This window comes from Sinocyclocheilus rhinocerous, unplaced genomic scaffold (assembly GCF_001515625.1).
Source record: "Sinocyclocheilus rhinocerous isolate Xijiao unplaced genomic scaffold, SAMN03320098_v1.1 scaffold967, whole genome shotgun sequence".
Classification (NCBI taxonomy): Eukaryota; Metazoa; Chordata; class Actinopteri; order Cypriniformes; family Cyprinidae; genus Sinocyclocheilus; species Sinocyclocheilus rhinocerous.
In genome coordinates this window covers 193879-203878 of record NW_015660510.1, presented here as the reverse complement: position 1 = coordinate 203878, position 10000 = coordinate 193879, and the positions used below count along the sequence as shown (strand labels likewise).

General features: G+C 33.4%; 1 pseudogene; it reads right to left on the bottom strand.

Moving 5' to 3' along the window:
• LOC107725273 (replication protein A 32 kDa subunit-like) overlaps positions 1 to 10000 on the bottom strand; it is a 17891-nt pseudogene that overhangs the window by 1037 nt on the left and 6854 nt on the right.

Below are 10000 nucleotides of genomic sequence, written 5' to 3'. Positions count from 1 at the left end.
CACGCAGATGCACGTGAACACCGAATTCCGGTCACTTCCACGTCTATTTGTGCCTGAAGTGACACATACGCGCGAAATTATATCAAAAGGCATGTCTCTGCAAGTATCCTTGTAAACACAGTTGCTTATGGTTTAGGTGAAGGTAAACAATTGAGAAAGAAAATGGATGTGTAACAGTATATTGGTTCACAGCAGTTTAATGTTCCTGCTTTCTGTCATGAATGTTAATCAAACAAGAAAACACAGTGAGAAAAATCACTTTTGTAGCTTTAACACAGATTTATTAGATTTAATTTATACAGTGAAGACTATGCAGTGTTATTTTACATTTGATTATTCAATTTCTGTACCTGAATACTGCTAGACTTACCTGAAAAATATAAAGCACTGTTTATTTAATTTGTATCTTTTTTTTCTATTATATTTATCTATGCTTGTCATTTGTTTATTTTCTATTCTGATTTATTTACCAACAAAAATCACCCCAATCATTGATTTTTTTTCCAAATAGAGCTATTCAAGTCATCTGGTGATTTTTTTTTTTATTTACCAACAAAAATCACCCCAATCATTGATTTTTTTTCCAAATAAGTCTATTCAAGTCATCTGGTGATTTTTTTTTTTTCCATATTGCAATATATATTGCAGAAAAACAAAATATCGCAATGTGAGTTTTTTCCAATATCGTGCAGCCCTACAAAAAATCTTTAATAAGAACCATTATTAATAATTGCAGCTCAATTATCATCAATTATAATTGGAGCTCATATCATATGATAATGATTTCTGAAGGATCATGTGACACTGAAGACTGGAGTAATGATGCTGAAAATCAATTACATTATATTACAACAGAAAAGTTATTTCAAATTGTAATATTTCACAATATTACTGTTTTCACTGTATTTCTGATTAAATAAGTGCAGCCTTGGTGAGCAGAAAAGACTCTAAACTTGAATTGTAATGTAGGTTATTAGCTCAGGACGAGTAGATGCTGCTTCACCTAGGCCTAGGCGATAAAACGGTATCGATATTTATCGACGGTACACAATCATCGATAACGATAGAAAAAAATGTTCGATATATCGCACGATACCAAAACTGTATATTTGAATTTTATGTGTGCGTCTGGGAGCCTTATCAGCGGCGCACGAGATGCGGTGAGGATGATGTTACTGCATTTTAATGTTTTTGTTTGTCTATATCCAGTTGAAACCACAAGATGCGCCGCTGCTGCATTGTCCATTCAAAACATCAGAGAAATATAGAAGCTCAATGCGGAGAAGATATTGTTTCGGTTAAAACCCAAGCCAAGCCATTCATACACAACGCATATTCGGCGCATTCTTGAGACGCACAACTATGACTGTTGCACTCGCGTCTCGCACAAGAGATGAATAGATCATCAAGTAAAGTTAAAAGAGGTTCAACTTTTAGAAAACCTGTCTCGAGAATTTGTGGGGGTTTTATTTCATTCCACTGCGTCTCATATGTTTTTGAATGCAATCGTGTGATCGGCGCTTGGGCTATTTGTATTAAGCTATGCATAAATACTTGATGCTGTTTGGTTCATTATTGTTTATGCAATTTACGAAATCATATTAGATTTATACATATTAGTTTAGACGTTATGTACTTTTTTATAGACAGCCGTTGTTTTCATTGCATTGCATAAACCGTTTAATGAGGTGCATTATTTTGCTCATTGTGCCCTTTAAGACTAAAATAAGTTGTTGTTTGTCTTAATAAATTGGGTAAATTAAAAATACAGTGGTTAAATTAAAAAAAAAATTTATACTGCTCTCTGTTTATTAAGAAAGGTTATAAAAATGTTTCAATAATTATCGATACCGAACGATATGAAACATTATATCGTGATACATTTTTTTAGCTATATCGCCCAGTCCTAACTTCACCGTTTTATCACTTTTTGTGACTTTAGATTTACTAAAAAATCTTTACATGAACAGAATGTCACTTGCGTTTGAAAGCTGTCTGTAAGCAATGAGACGTGCAGTTATGAGAAATCATACTATAATACCGTACATGTGATTGGACAGCAATAGCGGATTCATCTTAATAATCACTTAATCTGGTGGTTTTCTCATGCGGGTGACACTTTATCATCGGTTTAGCGATCTTATCTGCTGCTGACACTCATCTCATTCTCCTCACTATGTTAGAATTCAGAAGCGGTAAACACTGTGCGCTTTTTTCGCACATTTATGTACACTGTTGAATTTTTTTTATCATGTTGTTTCTGCTTAAGGGGTCCTAAACTAAAATAACAGCCAGACAGCTGGCTTAGTAATAAATGAATTGAGAAAAAGGCATTACTTTCAAGAATGCCATTATGATTTAAATGAGAGAAACAATTGTTGCCGTTTTCCTCAGCATTATTATCTACTGAGATGGATATTTTAACTGCTACAATCTGTGTGCAGCTAAAGGTAGAACAGAACATCAAGTTCTGAGAGTCGAGCTGGACTGTTTTAGATGCTGTACCTCCAAGAACTGCACTGAAGAGCTATTTGTGGTCAGTTTTTTAAATAAAGACGCCTTCCTGATGCGCACGTACATCTGTTGTGGTTTAAAGATGACTTTATATTCAAAAGGTTTAGCTTATTTTAGACATAAAAAAACTACGTGCTGTTCTTCAAGTGGTTATTTAACCTTTATGTTGTGCTGAAAGCTTGTGTTTGTAAATCTCTCATTATGTTATCACCAAATCCTGGAAATTGATATTTTTGTCAGCTTGTTTTCTTTTGGTCAGCACAGGTTTTGTATTTCTTAAAAAAAAAAAAAACATTATTTGTGGATAATTTTGGCAATGTTCACTCAAAAACTGAGATGCAAAAGCTCAGGTGAATGAGGCCTATATAAAAAAAAAGAGAAATACAAAACCTGTGCTAATTGAAAGAAACCAAGCTTATAAAAAGATTGAATCCAACATTTTTAAGAAGTTCAGAAGCAATTTTTTTGTAGGCTGGTCATTTTTGAGCGGGAACACCACAAGTGCATCAAAAATGATCTTTTAATTAATTAATTTATTTTTTTAAACCCTGTGTGAGCAAAGTCAGTAAAGTTTTAGTCCATTGCAATAACATTAACCTGCATTTTCAGGAAAATGTAAATCCTCTCTGTGTCAAAATGACCGAAACACAATATGAAGGTTAACTAGAATTAACAAAAAAAACTAAAAAATGTGCATTAAAGAAAAACAAAACTGTAATTTACGAATTCATTGCTTCAAAACTAACAAAACCTAAACTGAAGTCAATTTAAAACTAGTATATAAGATAAAAATTAAATTAAATGCAAAACTATGAACTTTGTTAAAGACAGAACTAAAAGCAGAAGGATCCTGAAATACCATTTCTACGCAAGAACAGAGTCAGCCTCAGATTAGGAAACAAACCACTGAGTCGCAAATATGATGAGAACTTAGCTCAAGTTCATGCAAAATCTCTCGTGAACCTAACTATGACAGAATAGAGGAAGCCTCTTCAGGGAAATAAAGGTTGTGCTATTCTCAAAATTCATTTGGCTTAAAAGAAGAGAAACTGAAACTCAGAAAGAGGAAGCGAAACGTCAGATCCCTTTCTGGATTAAGGTCCACTACAATAGCCCTTTCTGTATAGAGACGTGTCCCAGGAGGAGAGGTCTGTACCTGATGACTGTGACGCTCATGCTGCTCAGCTTCTGCTTCAGGTCTTGCATGCTGATGCCTTGAGGCTCATGACAACTCTTGATCAGGTTGGAAAGGGTTCAAATACACAAAAGATGCTGGAAAACCAAAGACCATTTGTGGGAGCTTTAACTTTGTGAACAGTTTAACTGTTCAGGACAAACAAGGGACTCATGAACAACTATCACTAAACAAACAAACAAAAAAAAAAACTGCTGTGGATCATAAAGGTAACAACAAAGCGTATGTAAACTTTTGCATGGGGTCATTTTTATACATTCAACTATGATATTCTCTTGTGGACTATATGTAAACGTCTTTTATGTGAAATATCTTATTCAGGTCAGTACTAAATCAAAAATAACATGCATTTTTATGATCGCTCTTATTTTGGTGAAATAATTAACATTTTACAGATACTGCAAACTGTATATAAAATTCTGACCACATCTGTATACACACACACACACACACACACACACACACACAATGCTGTTGGAAGCAGTTCTGCTGCGCAGTACTTTTCTGGAACCTGTGATACTTTCTACAGGATTCTTTGATGAATAAAAGGCTAAAAAGAACAGCATTTAGAAATCCTTTCAAACAATTTAAGTCTTTACTATCACTTTTTATCAAGTTAACACATCCTTGCTGAATAAAAGTATTAATTACTTCCCAAAAAATTGTTACAAAAGATTTCTATTTTAAATAAATGCTGTTCTTTTTAGTTTATTCATCAAATAATCCTTAAAAAAAACAAAAAAAAACACAGACTCCAAAACAACATCAACTGTTTCCAACATTAACAATAAATCAGGATATTAGAATGATTTCTGAAGATCATGTGACACTGAAGACTGGAGTAATGATGCTGAAAATACAGCTGCGCATCACAGAAATAAATTACATTTTAAAATATATTACAATAGAAAACCAATATATTTTAAATTGCAATAATATTTCACAAGATTACAGTTTTTTTTTCTGTATTTTTGATCAAAGGTCAAATAAATACAGCCTTGATGAGCACAAGAAACTTCTTTAAAAACATTAAAAACCTAACCGATCCCAAACTTTTGAACACAGTGTACACACACACAAATTATGCTCCGTTCAACTCTTGTACAATGAAGCATTTTTGACTCACTTGGTTCTGGTTGGCACTCAAACCATTGACTAGCATCATACTAGCGCCAGAATAGCTTCCTGTGGAGCCCATGCTGCTCATGCTAGGCATCAGGTTCATTCCTCCGCCTCCTCCCATCTATAAATGAAAGAGCATTGATTATTAAACACAGCCACAACAGACAAAACAGTAATGAAACACAATGAAATAGTGAGAGATATATTGGCCAGGTCAATATGTTGCTGCTTTCCCCTATGGGTTTCAATATTATATTCCAAAATTGAATTTTGTTATTATTTAGGGCCCTATGATTTTGGAAGAATAAATGTGACCCTGGAGCACAAAAGCAGTCTTAAGTCGCTGGGGTATATTTGTAGCAACAGCCAAAAATACATTGTATGGGTCAAAATTATCCATTTTTCTTTTATGCCAAAAATCATTAGGATATTAAGTAAAGATCATGTTCCATGAAGATATTTTGTAAATTTCCTACCGTAAATATATAAAAACTTAATTTTTGATTAGTAATATGCATCGCTAAGAACTTCATTTGGACAACTTTAAAGGCGTCATCATGTCCTCCTGTTTTTTTACCATTATAAAAGTTATAGGAGCTTTAAATAGTTAATAAAGAAACTTCATTCTAATGCTCATTATATTAGCATTAGCCGCGCTTATGCTAACGATTAGCTACTCTAATAACAGCATTCATTTCAATCCGACATTCAAATTAAAATATTTAATAATATTCATAACAGAAGCGGTGTTTCCCACAGACTTGCACTCTATTTGTGGCGGCATATATATGCAAATTCATTCTCTGCCAGCAGGAGGCGCTTGTAGAGCAGGAGAGATAGCGGTTTCCCCGGTAACAGCTGTCCACAAAGAAGCGCTCAGCTCACAAACGCTGCTTTATCAGGCATTACAGGCAAGATGAAATGAAAATTACATCCATAATTTTCTGTCGGAAAGCAGTCGGTTTCCTTCAGAAATACAGTGTTATAAAAACACCCGTACCGGGTTTCGACTTTGACATAAAATATTGAGATATAATTTTTTGTCAATATCGCACACCCCTAGGCAGGCCGCCACAAATAAATCAATGTATGGCAAACACCAATATTTAAAATTTAAATGAAACTTGACTGCTTGAACTCTTTCATTTGATCTGGGTGTCTTTAAAGTGATTTGTTAGTTTGGTGTGTTTCCTCGTTTTGATGTCGCCGTCTTCAGTGCTTTTGTGAAGAGAGCGCATCTGCTCACCTTTCGGATAGCGCATCAAGAACCGGGTTGACCGGGTACTCGGTACCACCAGTACTTAAAAAAACCTGGTACCCGTAACGTTTTCATTTTTTTAGTACCGACTTGGTAACGAAGTACCGGGTCTTTTGACAACACTTGTTGTATCTCAGCCAAATATTGTCCTATCCTAACAAACCATACATCAATGGAAAGCTTATTTATTCAGCTTACAGATGATATATAGGCCTAAATCTCAATTTCAAAAAACGACACACAGAAACTCGATAGCACATCAAAATAAAAGTTAATGACAGAACTGTACAGTAGAATGGACTTCACAGTGTAGTAACAACAATAATACAGTCATTTCATAGGACACTAATATTGTTAAAATGTTATGAATTGAAATGATTAGATATTTTTTTTGATTTTTAAAACTGAATCCAGAAAAATTAAAAATGGAAAACACAGAATTTGGGAAGACATAAAATGGATTTTATAGAACCCTAATTATTATACTGTCCCATATTATATTATATATGATTTATGCAAATCTTCCATTCAACATCTCAAATATTTCAGATATTTAAGACTTTATTTATGGGCTTAAATTCTGAGCTGTGCATTTCAAGACATTAAGGACCCGCAGGAACCCTGTATCGGTTTCATGAGTAACCATCCCCGTCATGTATGACTAAAGATGTCATAAATGACTAGCTGTGAGCTACAGCATGAGCGAGTGAAAATCAGAAGTGTCGAGGGAGAAGGACAGGCTAGCCTCACCGTGTTCTGTGGTTTGCTCTGCTGCACATGAGCGTTCACAACCTCCAGCATGTGTGAAGTGACTTCATTCATATCCTCCAGCACTCGCACGCTGAACGCAACCAAAGACCGGTTATTCTGCAATGAGACCAAACAATCAGTTCAATACATTGTGAAGGAGAAACCGCATTGAAGAAAGAGGAAAAACACATGAGCGAGGGCCATACTGGTGTTTTATATACTCATACACACATACACTACCGGTCAAAAGTTTGGCTTGTAATGTTTTTTAAAGAAGTCTCTTATGCTCATCAAGGCTGCATTTATTTGATCAAAAATACAGAAAAAAAACAGTAATCTTGCAAAATGTTATTACAATATAAAATAATGGTTTCTATTTTAATATCCTTTAAAATATAATTTATTTCTGTGATGCAAAGCTGAATTTCCATCATCATTACTCCAGTATAAAGTGTCATTTTAATGTATATTAAAATAGAAAAACGTTATTTTACATCATAATAATATTTCACAATATAAAATTTTTTCCTGTATTTGTGATCAAATAAATGCAGCCTTAATGAGCAGAAGAAACTCCTGTAAAAAACATTAAAAATCATTCTGATCCCAAACTTTTGACCGGTAGTGTATATATTACTGAAGATGTTCAGGGGGCCATGATGCATAGAGACTAATGGGGAAGTAGGGTTACTCTATTTCACGAAACACTCTTAAATAGTGTAGAAGGGAGTTATGAACCTGCGGCCTTCACTAACACTCTTCCAGCAGAAACCGAACAACATACTGCGATAAACGCAGAGGAATATAAATGCTGATCTTCACTGCATGAACTAAAAAAAAGAATCTATCATTTATCAAACTGCAGAATGCACAGGAAATTATATTTTAATAATTAAATAGTGTAACAACGCCAACGTCCACACTTTCTGGACTTCAGCTTACACATGTAAGAGCACTTTCATTTCCATTAATTTACATGGGTTACACAAGTTCTGACCTGAAAAGAGCGGAGGTTGCCGGAGACTTTGACGTAGGAGCCTGGAGGAATGACCGAGTTATCAACACCCATGTCCTGGAAAAACAAAACAAAAACATGATTTATGAATACAAATATGAAGGTTATTATCCTCAGGCTTCCCAGATTTTTTGAGCGGTCAATTTCCCTGATTTTTCCAGATCTTTGTTGCTTCTAAATAAGGACATTTAAACAATTTTATCTGGGTTTCTGCAGGTCTGATGACGGTAAATTTAAGAATTTTTAAAGACCTTTTTAAGACCAAGTAAAGAAACATTACAGAATAAATTGAAAGAAGCACAATACGTCAATATGTTCTCTAAATGTAAATGTCTAGGAAGCACAATGTCTTTCATTAGCAATACTTTAAAGTTTAAAAATACAACTTCCAACAGATCTCCATTACTTTTTACATCAGCTCTGATCCCAAACACTCCAATATGGAAGTAATTTCTGCTGTACCTTCAGATGAGCCAGCAAAAAAAGTGAACTTCTTCTTCAGTGTTTTGTCTTTTTCCAGTGCAAATGACTAAAGATACTTAAATCAAGACATACTTACTTGAGAAGCAAAAAGACAGAAAATAAGTAGTCATGTTTTATGAGACACGGATACAAATCCACCTAATTCAAAGGGAAAACAAGTTTTCATTCCCCAATGACAGATAGTTGTTCTTGTTTAAAGCATAAACTCAACTCTGTTCACATTTTCAAGAAATTTGCATCTCAAGTAAATGAAAGTACCTTGATTTAAGGATGTTGAGATATTTGTTAGGGCTGCACAATTAATCAAATTTCTAATCGTGATTACAATTACGGATGCCACAATTACATAATCGTTCAAAGGGGCAATTAATCGTCACCTTTGTTATTCTGTGTGCTTAAGATGTGTTTTTTCTCTTTCTACAGGTTATCTTAAAGGTTTTTGCATTGTTTACATTTTAGTTTTAGTATAACATTATAATATCATGCAATTTTTTTTTTATTTAAATAAGAAACCAATCCAATGTATGGTTGACATTTCAGGCTTAATACTATAGAAAAGCAATAAAAGTTTTCATATAAAAATATGGCATGCAGTTGCTTCAAACAATGGTATAAACATCATTCAATGTACATTGTGGTAATCGTAATTAATAATTGCAACTACAATTTCAAGGGAATAATCGACAGTTATGATTTTTGTCAATCGTGCAGCCCTAATATTTCGCAATGCATGCACAATTTATTGCTATGACTATGAATTTAAGACTTCTGCTCTGATTTAAGAGCCTTTTAGTGGACATTTCAGGCTTAATACTATAGAAAAGCAATAAAAGTTTTCATATAAAAATATGGCATGCAGTTGCTTCAAACAATGGTATAAACATCATTCAATGTACATTGTGGTAATCGTAATTAATAATTGCAATTACAATTTCAAGGGAATAATCGACAATTATGATTTTTGTCAATCATGCAGCCCTAATATTTGTATTGAAAAACAAAAACACTGAGGAAGACATTAACTTTCGCAATGCATGCACAATTTATTGCTATGACTATGAATTTAAGACTTCTGCTCTGATTTAAGACATTTTAAAGCCTTTTAGTGTAAGGACAAAGGGTGAATTAAAACTTAAAACTATTTTAAGACCCACAGAAACCATACAGATTCCACTCAAAAGGACAATCTGATAAAACAAAGCTGAGCACATCAAGACAAATCTATTCACTCACTTTATTTACTCATTTATATGCCAGTATTGTATCATTGAGATACTATTATAGTTTTTATTCATGTTTTGAACTAGTTTAATATTTTCTATTTTCATTTTAAGTTTTAGTAATTTTGTTGTTTTGTCATTTTTAATTTCAAGTTTTAATTTTAGTAACTTTAGTACATTCTTAAAATTAATGAAAACTAGCTGAAATAAAATGTATAGGCCTATATATATATATATATATGAAGAGTTCATTTGCAAAAACCGATAAGGTTTTTTTATTACGCATTCCAAGTAATATCAATCAAACTGCAGTTGGGTTGTTTTGATTAAGTAATAATAACTTAAACAAATACAGGTAATTTACAAAATTAAAGTTAATTGAAAGTATGTTTTTTTTTTACATATTAAAAGTTTGTTTTATAGCAAAAGCAGATAACTCCACA